The following is a 13553-nucleotide window of genomic DNA, read 5'->3' on the forward strand; positions in this document are numbered from 1 at the left end:
GTGTGGGGCGGGCGGGGGGAGAACCTAGCAGCCGAGAGCAGAAGGGCCCAGGGAATCCCGCGAAGCCGCCCGAGCGCATCCCGGCGGGGCGCCCCGGGCTTTCCCCGTCGCCCTGTCAGCGGCGCCCGCGGGGCCGCGGACCCTCCCGCTCCGCAGAGCGGCAGCCGCCGAGGGAAGCAGGTGGGTGTGCAGCCGGGCCCGGGCCGCGGGGAGCGGCGGGCGCGCGGGAGGAGTGGGAGGCGCCCGCCAAGGTGTGGGCGGTGCCCTCTCGCCCGCGCCCCGGGCTCCGGGGCGCTGTCCCCGCTCGAACGTACGGCCCCCGCGCCGCCAGGCCGAGCCCGGGCGTCCCCGGCGGTGCCCGGCCGGCCGCGCAGCCCCGCCACCCCGGCCGCCGCCCACGTCGAGAGCTGCTAGCGCCCAGGAAGACGAAGAGGAGGCGGCGGCGGCGGCGGCGGCCGTCGCTCCAGCCCGCGGGTGCGCGGAGCGCGGGAGGAGGCGGAGCGCGAGGCGGGGTGGCCGCGGGCCGGTGTGCGCGCCCAAGCCGGCGCCCCCGAGCGCCCCACCTCGCCTCCCGCGCCCAGCCTCTCCCCGGCTCCGCCACAGACACACACCCACCAAGCACCCACCGCCCTCCGCCCCCGCCGGCCGCCGCCGCCGCCGCCGCCGCGCCGAGGGCAACCCGAGCGAGCGGCAACTCCCCGGCTGGCGCGGCTCGCCTTCCCGGCTCCTTCCGCGCGGCGAGCTCAGCCCCGCTCGATTTTTCCTTTTCTATCCCAGCCCTCTTGTTTGGGCGGCGGCGGCGGCGGCAGGGGGATGGGGGCCCGCGAGGGGAAGGGGGTGAAGATCGATGAAGATTATTGTTCTTTTTAAGGATGCCTTAGCTTCCTCCCGCCGCCTCTCCTTTGAGCCTTCCTACTAGAGACCGTGAACCAGAGTCAGGGATGTAAAGAGAGGGGTGAAAAAAAAAAAACCAAAAAAAAAAAAAACCAAAACCAAAAAACGCCAGGAGCTCCAGCCAGCCGGGGAGACCCTCCTCTCCGTGGAGGGGAGGGGGATTTCCAGCGACACATCATTGGCGAAGGGCACCGTCGCGGGGAGAGGAGCCCCGGAGGGAGCGGGGAATCCCACAGCCCTTTGTGGTGCCCGAGCCCGTGCCGCCTGCCGAGCGGGGTCGGTGGGAGCTAGGTAAGTGGCGGGGGCATTGCTGCTCCCCGAAGGGGTCTTCCTTTAAGAATGAATCATCGCGGGCAGCCTAGCCAGACTTGAGTTGCTAAAGGAATTGGAAACTGCCATATGGCACCGAGTGGACTTACACACAAAGCTGACTTAGCCCTGAGAGGGTTATTAATGCAAGACTCCATCCCCGTGGGGAAGGCGCTCAAGTGTTAGCCCCTGAAAAGCTTCCGAGCAGTCTGCCTGGGAAGGGATGGGAGATGTTATTTCTAGGAGATGAGCTCTTGTTGCCTTCTGTTCATTTGTTGGTAAATGCCACACTCACATGCACACACTTGTGGGACCGGATTCGGGGAGTGTGATGTCTCTGATGTATGAACAGTCCTCAGAACACAGAGACGTGCATGCATTCTGTTCTCCGAGCGGCGCACGGTCTCCGTTCTGTAGCACAGGGTTCCTGAGAGAGAGAATGAGCCTCTAAGGAAAGAGCTTCATGGCTGTTTCCAACACACTCTGCTTAGGGGACCTGGGAATATAACTGCCCTGAATGGCACCAAAAAACACCGACCATTTGCCTCGTCGTTTGCTTCCAGGGCTTAATGACGGTTTTCAAAATAGTATGCTACCATCCATCTTCTCGAATTATGAGCATTTTTGTGTATTCATTCATAAAAATGTTCAGTGTGCAGTATGCAAAGACATGCCATGTATACATCATTTACGACCGCACAAGTGTTACAATAATAGATTACACTGAAAAATTTAGGATGCACAGATATACACTGGGTTCATTTCATGCAGGTTCAGCATTCCTTCTAATCAAGTTATGCAATAATGTCAGTGTTTTAAATAGTATTTCACATTTCTGTTTTTGCATTGATGGGTTTTGGAATTTTGTTGGAAATCTGATTTTTTAAGCTCAGCTCAAAGGAAATGTCAGGATTTGTTATTGTTTTTAAATGTGTAGTATTGTGTGGGACAGAGGTCTCTTGGTTTATTTACCAAAAAACATCATTCGAGATAATCACATTTCATAGAACAAGAGAAAGATAAATTCCAGTCAAAAATCTAAAGTCTAACTTGTCGGTACTGAATAACTTACAGGAAAGATTTTGAAATAGAGGGTATCATTAAAAAAATTATGTAGGTATAAAGTTTTACTTTATTTCACTGTTTAGAGGGGTGTGTGTGTGTCTGTGAATAAATATAAAGTTGTACAAAGCTTACTTGTCATACGTGAATAAGCTCTAGGGACATCTGGACTAGAGAGTTCTTGGTTCTTAAATTTATCAGAACTTAAACAGTTCAGTAATTGGGTGCACTGTACATGTGTCTGTGCATTTAATTGCTTCTAGAGGTGGTGTTTTTAATGTAAGGCATAAATACGTGATTACTTGTTTGGCTACAGTTCTGAGAATTTGGAGGACCCAATGTATAAACACCTTTTCCCCCACTGAATGAAAAATAACTTCATCACCTAAAAGAGTTAATATGCCTCCACCAAGCAAATACTGTACTCCCCTCCCTCATGCTGTCAGATTCAGACCAGTTGTTTATCACAAATCGAATTGTGTCTAATGCACTCCTTTTCCTTTTCTGGCACAACTCAGGCTCTTGGAGAAAGGAGTGAATCACTTGGCAGTTCTCTTTGCATTCTTCCTCCTTTTAACCTGCACCTTGCCCTTTCCGTGTTAGTGTTCCCAAATCTCCCTCATACACAAATATACACACCGCTTCCAGAAAATAACTCCATTACCTGCCACTTTGAGAATGCTAGTGTCTCTCTTTTCTTTTGCTCCTGTGTTTTTCTAAATGGAATCAATCCGTGCATCTGTTGAAACTATTTCCAGTCTCACTTGTCTCCACATCCCACAGTTAGTTTTCCAGGCATACGTGTTTGCTGAATATTCAGATGGGATTAGTGAAAATTATTACCTTAGCCAATCTTTTCTGTTTGGCTTTTAAAGTTTCCTTGTTGATGCCTTGGAGCAACTGTGAACATGAACTTGCCCTTCTAATTTCCAGTATGGTAGCAAAAGTGAGACTGCTAGCGAAACAAAATGACAGGGTAGGCTTTCAGTCACATTCTTGGCAACTTTAAAAGCATATCTGTCCAGGTTTCTTGCATACCTGCCTGTGTATCTGTGGAAAATATTCTTTACGCATTGAAAAATTTTTTTCTTGAATTTATATCTGGCATTTTGAAATGGTGTTCAAAGAGAGACTGGTGTATGTATGTACATATTAAGTATATATAGACACATAATTAAGGCAGATTCAGGAAGAGGATCATGAAAATTTGTCACAGTCTAGGCAATGAGGAATTATTAGAAGACAGTAATAATAACAATAATAACTTTTATTAAAATGTTTAAAAATTTAAATTAAAGCATTATTATTATAAACATACACATATATACATATGTGTATGTATACATATATATGTGTGTGTGTGTTATGAAAGTAAACCAAATTTCTGGTAAAAAATTGGAAATCTACAAGATAATTTCATTCTGATCTAATGTATTTTTTCTTGATAAATTATAAGGAAGTAATTAGTTCCTTGAAATTTGCTATCCCTTAGACTAATTCCTAAGAAGCATCATAAGAAGCATCATTAAAGTTGATAGGACATCTCCTCATGAACATTTTAAGGTAAATATATAAGGTTAAGACTTTCCATTTACTTCAGAATGTGATGTTACTTGAGGTTTGCTTATATTTGTCAAGTGGATTTTACAAAAAACTCTGATGCCTATTATTTTCATAAGGGCTTCAGAGGAGTGGAGAGTGCACATGCATTATATGTGATATTTTTTAAGTTCAGCGTATTTTTTAAGGTAAGAGTTTATAGCCTTGTTACTCCCGAAGTGATAAAATAAACTTTATAACGCAGCACAGCTGTCAAATTTTTAGTCATATACTACAAGTATCTTTGTACTTTGGATCTATAGTCCATTCTTGTTCATTGCTTATTTCCTCCTTGAGCTTCTAAAATATGTATTCCCACCAACTCTTCACCGAAAATCCAGGTTGTCTGGCAGAAGGTCAAGAGTGTAAGACTCAGTGCTCCTTGGCCTGTGTAAGCCAAATCGTACTGTATTATCTTTAAGGGAAAAGTGCCTGTTCCTGTAGGTTGAATTGTACCTATCTGTGCCGTCTGATTTAATGCCATGTATCCACTCACTAACTTACTCATTAATTCATTTAATACTCATTATGTATAAGAAGAAGAGTGCTTGATTAGAATGTAACAAACACAAAAGAGATAGAAGACCTAGTCCTTGCCCCCCAAGGATTTTTACAGTATAGAGAGTAAAACTTGAATAACTGATTGAAGAATTGTGTGTATGGTTCAAAATCAGGCATCTCTTGCATACATACGTGCATGTCACAATTTCATACTTAATAAATTAATTAAGGCAGATTCAGGAAGAGGATCATGAAAATTTGTCACAGTCTAGGCATTGGGGAATTATTAGAAGACAACAATAATAATAATAACCTTTACTAAACTTTTTAAAAATTTAAATTAAATTAAAGTGTTATTATTATAAATAACATTATTATTTTATTTATGTCAATAAAATAAATTTATTTTCATTACTATTATTGTAACACATAGTTGAGCCAGCCACTTTTTAAGTGTTTTAAAAATGCTAAATATTTTAATTCTCACAACCACCCTATGAGGCAGCTATCACTAATACTCTGTTATATAGACATAAAAGTTAAATTACAGAGACTTTTCTTGTCTAAAGTCACATAGGAAGTAAATGATACAGTCAAGCTTGAACCCAGGCATTCTGGCTTCACTTAACCACTATGATATTAAATATTAAGAAGTGTGATCTCCGGCAGAATGAGAAATGATGTTTTCAGCTCCTAGATTTATTTGGAGCTATATCCTCCCGTTAAGGGATACCATAGTTATTATGACAGGGAATGCTTGGAAAAGACCAAAAATAGGGACTTCATTTTAAATAGGAGAAAACCCCAAAACTTTCATTATGAATTTGAAATAAGAAAGTAGTTTAGAGGCTGATTTTTAAAAGATGGGTGGAATTTTATCAGAATGCTAAAACATTAGGAAGTACTGCCTTTACAGCGACCAGAGACTAGCACTGGGCAAGAAACATGATCTGACTGGTCAGTTTCTAATGGTAGTTTATTTTATATTCAGTTTCAGGTTTTTTTTTAAAAAATGTGAATTATTTTGAATAAAGTATAGTATTATAAATATTTTAAATTTATTTTTTAGAATTAAATATTCATATATCGAAAGGAAGTTATTAGTTTTGCAATATAATTTTCTTTTACCCCTGTCCCCACTTTTTCTTCTGTAAAATGTACCCCCAATATATTGTTGGAAATTGGAATATAGTCACTTAACAGGTTTACTTTCTTTTTTAAAATTTTTTAAAATTTATTTATTTTATTTATTTTTGGCTGCGTGTGGGCTTTCTCTAGTTGCGGCGAGCGGGGGCTACTCTTTGTTGTGGTGCACGGGCTTCCCACTGTGGTGGCTTCTCTTGTTGCGGAGCACAGGCTCTCGGCGCGCGGGCTCAGTAGTTGTGGCACACGGGCTCAGTAGTTGTGGCACGCGGGCTCTAGAGCGCAGGCTCAGTAGTTGTGGTGCACGGGCTTAGTTGCTTCCAGGCATGTGGGATCTTCCTGGACCAGGGCTCGAACCCGTGTCCCCTGCATTGGCAGGCGGATTCTTAACCACTGTGCCACCAGGGAAGCCCAACAGGTTTACTTTCTAGTATGTTGTCTAGAGTGCATTTATTTTACTAAGTGATAATAACTATAATAAAACCATGAAAGCATAAATCAAATCATAAGTTGAGTTTTTCATCAAGAAAAGTTTTTATAAGATTTAAAGTGAAATTCTTTCGAAATATCAACTGCTTCTGTTTATGTGAAAAATACCATCATTAAACTTGGAAGATAAAATGGCCAAGTATTGCCTGCAGGATGCCATACAATCCAATCTTTAGATACAGCCTCATGATTGATTGACATTTTAATTTCTCTCACAGATGTTAGGTCTCATAGGCCCAATTGCATTGTATTATAGACAACTCTCAACCTACAACTGGCTTGGAGCATAAAGGTTGATTTTAAAAGTTTGGGTTTTTTAAAACTTGTAATACATTTATAGAAACAGTACTTTAGATGATGCTTCGGTGTCCAGACCAATCCACAAATACCCTGTGAATCAATAATATACCTCAAGTACAGTACTGTTAGTACTAAAAACACAGCCATTATGTATAGCAATATTCCCGGGGAATAATTTGATTTAAGTATTACTTATTTACTGCTGCTTCTATGCAGGGTTCTTTCAGGATACAGAGGTGAACACAGTACTGTCTGGCCCAACAAGGAGGAGAGAAAATTGAGTTTGTACGTAACCGACTCTGACATTAGGCAGAATGAAGAGAGCTTTATAATATTGGTATAGGCAAAATGTTGAATAATTGATTCAGAGTTCTATGGAGAGAGCCAGGGACTGCATACCTCCCAGTATTCTCATTTGTTATTTCATCCTTAAGGTATCTACTGAGCTGCTTCTCTGTGTCAAGCCCTAAGCGAGGTGTTGGGGACGCAAATACAAATAAGACGTCATACATTCACAGCCTACACATGTAGGCACATAAATCATAACAACATGTCTTAAAAGCTATTGGTGGAGCAGGATGGCAGTTCAGCTGAGTAGTTGCCTAACAGAAGCATCCCAAGAGTAAAAAAAATATGATTTCTTTGAATTCCTAGATGCATGTAGCTGTGATTCTCTACTCAGTCAGACCCAATGCCCCCTTTTTCTCAAGCAGTATTTTGTAATATCCCTTTTACTTTCCTGAAATGATATTACAGATAGTGTAACCTGTCTACACATGTAATGTTTCAAAACTCAATATAAATTCTCTATCTGTAATAGAAAGAAGAAATAAAAGGAAAGCAGCTTATGAAAATGGCAAGTATATCAGTATGTGTACGCTCAGGTATACTACAGTAAAAGATGTCATAAAGCAGTCAGATGCATGCTACTTAAAATGCATGAATTTGGACTTAAGAGAAAATATTCAACTGAATATCAATGACACTTTTGTATATTCGGCATTTTGAAATAAGAACAAAGTAAATATGTTCATTGAGTGTGACAGCTACAGTTGCAAACAGATGTGGGTGTGTTGTATTAGTGAATCAGTTAACATGAGCAGTGTTATAGTGGGTGATGTGACTTTCCAAAATGGTGAGCAAATCCTGGTGACATTCCCAATATGGTAGTTACATTCCTAGAACATTCCTATGTAAAAATATTTTGTATACAACAAGGTTAGAATCTAGTCACAGATAATAATAAGCAAGTTTTTCATTTACTTATGGGTCTGATGAAAGTGTAAAAATAATGGAGGACACAGAATTTCTACCCACGTTGTAGGGTTTCTTGCATTCCTGGGCCTTGCCTTCCAAATACTTAACAGTTTTAGAAGACTCAGTCAAAAGGACTGGATTAATCCCATTCGGCAGCACTGATTATGGCTGTATTCTCCTACAGAAGGAAGCCACTGTAATTCTAATGCATAATTGGGCTATTTTGGAAAACCAGGCTTCTCTAAGTTTTTAGTCGGAAGGGAAGTTTAGAGGCTGACTAAATAATAAAATGAGCAGCAACAAAATTCAACCCCTTAGATTTCTAAGCACTAGAAACAAAGTAATAGTAGGCACAATATGCAAAGCTGACTAATCTTATCATAACTGTCAAGAGTTTTATTTTCTACGTGGGAGTGTCAGACAAGACTTCACAGTTGAAATGACATCTAAGCTAATTTTTAAGAGATGAGTAAGGTGCCTCCAGGCTAAAAAGGAGGGAGATGGATAACATTCTAGGCAGAGGGAACAGCATTTGCAAAGCAGTGTCGTCAAAAGGGCTTCGCTGTTCATTGGGGCTCAACGTTGGCAGTTGTAGGGAAGTGATGACAGATAAGACAGAAGAACTTGGGGATTAAGTGTGAAAGGTGTTGTACGCCTTGCAAAGCCCCTTGGATTTTATCCTGTAGGACAGGCAGTGGCGGTCAACTGCAGTTTTAAATAGAGTGATGTGGTCCACTTTTACTGGGGGACAGTCTCTGAGCTAGCATGAGGAAGAGGGACTATAAGAGGAAAAGAGATTGATGCCTGGGAGACTGTTGAGGAATACAGGTAGGATAAGGTCCAGGACTTAACTTTAAAAGGAATGGTGAAGAAGGGGAGAAGGCTTTGGATACTCTGTAGCGAACAGTTGTAAATCAAGCGTCTCCAAACCATCCAGCTCCCATCATAGCACGCTTGAAGCCTCTTTCTTCTTCAAAGGTCATTGTATTAGTTAAGGTAACTTGAGCTTCTGTAATAAACCTCCATTTTGCGGTAATTAATAGAGTAGAAGATTATTTTTGGCTCATATGAGAGTCCACTGTGTGTGTCCCATGCTGTGATTTGGGGACCCAGATTCTTTCAATCTACACTAGGGGCTTGGAGTTCTTTGCATCTAGCTGGCAGCTGTGGAAGAGAATGAGCACATCCAAGAAGTGACACACCTTGCTGCCATTCACATTCTGTTAGTGAGATGATCACATCACTCTATCTAAATACATAGAGGGGAATATGTAACCTCTGGCTGGGCAGCAACTCCCTAGCAACATTCCTGTATCATGAAAGGGGAAGCACAGATTTTGCTAAACAGCTGTTTGTATCGTATTGTGCCTCTGTGGCTACATGTAGGAAAGCCTCAGCCCCAGGAGACCACCTGAATCCTTCTTGGTCGCTGCATCCATTTCAAAGTCCAGGTTCTATAGGTAATAATGCTAAACCCCTCCTCCCCAGTTAAATCTGTATACGGCCCCTCCTTGTCCAGAGACCTTTATACTTAAAAGGCAGGTTACTGGCCTCCTGTTCTACAATGATGGGTCGGGTTTAGAATAATTGCCTTCAAAATTCCCATTTGGAAGAGGGAAGAATGGGAGGCATAAAGCAGTCATTGGCCCATAATATGAAAGAAATCCCATTACACGTTGCTAAAGACCTCCTGCTCTGGCAGTAGGGGGAATTCCTCTATTAGACTCTGGTTTTGCTGTCTTGGAAGAACTCCTTTGTTCATTGTTCTCTGTAGCCCTGGTCACCTTCTGGAAGGTTCTTCCTTGTCCATTACTCTCCATGGCCACATTCAAAATGGGTGTTGAGAAGTGTATCCTTCTTGGGAGTTATATTACTTTCTCAGCCAGCTTCTTGCTGGTATAAGTTTGGATGCCTTGAGGTTGTTTGTTTGTTTGTTTGTTTTTTTATTATTTTTGGCTGTTTTGGGTCTTTGTTGCTGCACACGGGTTTCCTCTAGTTGCGGTGAGCGAGGGCTACTCTTAGTTGTGGTGTGCAGGCTTCTCATTGCAGTGGCTTCTCTTGTTGCGGAGCATGGCCTCTAGGCGCACGGGCTTCAGTAGTTGTGGCTTGCGGGCTCTAGAGTGCAGGCTCAGTAGTTGTGGTGCACGGGCTTAGTTGCTCCGAGGCATGTGGGATCTTCCCAGACCAGGGCTTGAACCTGTGTCCCTTGCATTGGCAGGCGGGTTCGTAACCACTGCGCCACCACGGAAGCCCCGAGGTTGTTTTATCGTCACTAGAAATTAAGCTCCTAGTTTCTTTGACGATACAATTCCCTCAAAATCTTCATAGGTTTCTTATCTATTTGCTGTCAGTTACACCACTACCTACCATGTAAGTTCTTTCCTATTTATAATTCTTGAACCTTCCTCATTTCTTTGCTCATGGCTCAACCACCTGTGTCTCAAGTGGTTCTTTTGGGGTCATCTGAAATAATAGGCTTGGGTGGTTAGGTAACTTCATTAATCAGATCTTTGGCTGCAAGGCTGAATCCCTTTTCTAACTGGGAAGTCTTAATGGACATGTGTTATTCAAAGCCTTTTTCAGTGTCATTCCTCACCTTTAGAGTCCCCGAAGCAGGGGTTTGTTCCAGCTTTGTAGTCTTATATTTCTAGAGTTTGGCTATTTGCCCTTATTTCTGTTCTCAAACTAGCCAATTCTTTCATGAGTTCATCCATTATCTTGTAATACCTTGATATAGGCAGTGAGGAGTAACCATCACATACTAGCATTCTGGCTCTTTCCAACCATTTCCTCTAGAGCTGTAGACCTGCCCTCTAAGTTATCACAGTTTTGCCAGGGCATAACAGGGTTCCAGGTCTCTGGTCGTTTTTTCCTCAGCAATGGCCAACAGCACACAATCAGATTTTTGTTCAGGCAGCACCCACTTCAAGGTATCAGTTTCAGAATAAGTTAGGATGATGCTAGCTGCTGTAATGAACTAAACTATTAGTGGCTAAACATAATAAATGTTTATTTCTCACCCACATAACAGTCCAATGGAGAGAGAGCAACAGTGAGCATTGAAAAGGCATCGACTTCTTAAACCTCCTGGCTCATGTGTGACAGCAACACTTCTGTTTATGGTCCGCTGATGACAACTAGTCAGATGGCGCACCTAGATGCAGGGGGGCTGGGAAATGTCATCCCGGCGTCCCCAGAACGTCTCAGTGCCAACTCTTTCTTCCAAAATTGAAACCTAAGTTTAGGTAGACAATGACCTGTTCCCTGCTACCGTCCTCTTCCTCCAGAAAAAATTAGGGGGAAAGGGTTTGAGCTGCATTCACTCACTAGTTAATCCACGCTATTGATGGCATCTCCCCCGTCTCACTCCTGTCCTGTCTTTGGCTCTTGACCCAGACTTATGGGACTACCACACATTTTCCTTCATTCTCTAAATCATCCCTGGTATAAGGCTCTTGTAGATTACAGACTCTGGCGGAGTGCTTTGGGATGAAGGATGGTAATTATACCATAGACAAGAAACTAATTCTAACTGAATGTGAGATGTCACTGCTCTTAGAAATGTATTTACCACTTCTCACCATGGGGGTTTGCTCACCAGCCCGTTCTCTCTGGGGCCCAGATACCAGCCATTTGCTAGGCCTTTCTCTTGCTCTAGACTCTTCCTCACATCTCTTCATCTAAAATTTTCCCTCTATCCTTTCGCAAGGTGCCAGTGGACTTGGTCCACAAGGGGATTTGCCTGGAATAGCGGAAAAGTCCGTGATGTTTTTTTCTGAGACAAAGCAGCGGTTCTTTCACTAAGAGGGCTTGTTGCTTTCTCATAATCCAGTTGGCTCCAAGTTGTAGCCAGTTTTTTTGAAGATATGCACTTAGCAAGTATTTATTAAACACTTTTCATATGTAAAGCACTCTTCTGGGTCACCAGGTTAAACAAAATTGGTCTTTACCCTTGCTGGGCTTACAGTCTATCTGAAGGCAAACATAGGAACCCCCAGTTTCCTCTCTAGTGGCCAAGTACAGTGAGTCTGCCCTGGCTCAAACGATCAGTGTTTCCTTATGAGCTATTTGGAAAAGAAAGGTGATCGGCAGAGGCAAGCCTCCTGAAAACAAAAAGGTGAGGGTGGCACTTCTGGAGTGAGGAAGAGCATGTAGGCTGTGGTTTTGCTGAACTAGGGGAGTTGGGCCATTATGTCGCCACTGTTACCCAGAGATACTTTTATACTCTGCTTCTGATCACCTAGTTTATTTCTTGCAGACTCCAGGACTTGAGCTATTTGGTTCTTTTTCCGCTCTCTCCTTTTATCTTCTAGCAGTGAGCACTCAGTAATGTCAGAATAGGCTGGTCCTAAAAGGAGATCAACCAGGTAGGCAAATGTGGCATCTAGAGTGAGTGGAGACAGATGGCAGATGGCGGTCCAGGTAGGCAGGATGTTAGGTTGAAGGAGCACTGGGGCAAGTCCTGGCCAAATAGGGGGATGCTAGTCTGAGAACAGGGAGTATTTGGAGATTTAGACAGGCAGGGGCAGGTGGGGCAGGCAAGGTTAACATGATCCAGCCCCATAGGACCAAATGCTGTAGTTTGGGGGGACTTAGAGTTTAGGAAGCGGTCTGTGTTAAGTAACTAGCAGGGGTTCAGACCAGTTTAGGCATAGGTGTGTGTTAGGAAAGCCCCGTGATGGTCACATTATCAACTCAGGGATTCAGGCACAGTGGACAGCGCCCTTTCCTCTACCATCATCAAACTACCAACACCTCTGTCTCAACTTCCACTAAATCTTACTACTCAGACTCTTAGCTTCTCTTCTGTCCTCTTAATCCATTTGCCCTTTGCTTTTTTTTTTTTTTTTTAGTGATTTTTAAAAAAAATTATTTATTTTTGGCTGCGTTGGGTCTTCATTGCTGCGCTGGGCGAGAGGGGGCTACTCTTCCTTTCAGTGAGTGGGCTTCTCATTACGGTGGCTTCTCTTGTTGCGGAGCACAGGCTCTAGGCACGTGGGCTTCAGTAGTTGTGGCGTGTGGGATCAGTAGTTGTGGCTCGTGGGCTCTAGAGCGCAGGCTCAGTAGTTGTGGCGCATGGGCTTAGTTGCTCCGCGGCATGTGGGATCCTCCTGGACCAGGGCTCGAACCCGTATCCCCTGCAGTGGCGGGCGGATTCTTAACTACTGTGCCACCAGGGAAGTCCCGCCCTTTGCTTTTTTGATAAAAGGCAAATCTGATCACATCACTCATCTACCTAAAACGCTTGAATGATTTCCCACTTTTCTTAGGATAAAGGCCTAAATCTTTAGTTTGGGGGTTACCATATTCCTCCTTCATTTTCCAAAGCATCACTAGTGTAAAGCTGTTGTTCATAACAGGCTCTGGTCAGCCTGGCCCCTGCCCGCCAGCGTCATCTCAGGCCCACTCGCCCCTCGTTTGCTGCTACAATTTCTGGGTTTCTTTTAGTTCCCCTTAGGTGCCTGGGATTACCTGCCGTGAGGCCTGCACACGTAGTTGTTAGGGATGCTCTCTCCCACTTTCTTAACTCTTACTTGTGTCTCTCATCTCAGGTCAGAAGTCACTTGCTCTAAGAAGTCTTCTCAGGCTCCCAGAATGGGACAGGTCTCTTCATTCTTCTCTTTCCTAGCACTGTTTTCTCCTTTGCAGTACTTACCCCAATTCTCATTTTAAATTGTGGGTAATTACCTGCCAGGTGTCATTTTCCTGTGTGAGAATGTCAACTCAGTAAAGGCAGGGACTGTCCTTCTCCTTCACTGCTTTATCCATCACATCTCTGCAACTCTAGGCACATAGCTGATGCTCATTGTTTATTTGTTGATCCAGTGATGGATCAACAAATGACGGATGGAACCAGGACCTGCCTCAGGTTCTAGGTCACAAAACAGCACCAAGAACACAGTTAACCAAGAACTGCTGGCCAGGGTTGAGCAGAGGAGGAACAGAGCAAGTCTGCCTGGTGCTGGACTGCCAAGCCACGGCCCTGCACTATTTTGCAC

The 13553-nt window shown here is 43.6% G+C and overlaps 1 protein-coding gene across 2 annotated transcripts in view; it reads left to right on the forward strand.

The window, feature by feature from the left end:
• Positions 1-451: 451 nt before the first annotated feature.
• The window catches only part of KCNB2 (potassium voltage-gated channel subfamily B member 2), a 404375-nt gene continuing 391273 nt past the window's right edge, over positions 452-13553 (forward strand). The window contains exons 1-2 of one of the 2 annotated variants that reach the window (XM_082432579.1): positions 452-1185; positions 3758-3828. The gene's annotated coding sequence lies outside the window, so the exon portion shown is untranslated. The remainder of the gene's footprint in view (positions 1186-3757; positions 3829-13553) is intronic. The other variant, XM_082432580.1, reaches the window with a different exon arrangement.

The sequence above is a fragment of the Balaenoptera physalus genome (genome assembly GCF_965194825.1).
Source record: "Balaenoptera physalus genome assembly, chromosome: 17".
NCBI lineage: Eukaryota > Metazoa > Chordata > Mammalia > Artiodactyla > Balaenopteridae > Balaenoptera > Balaenoptera physalus.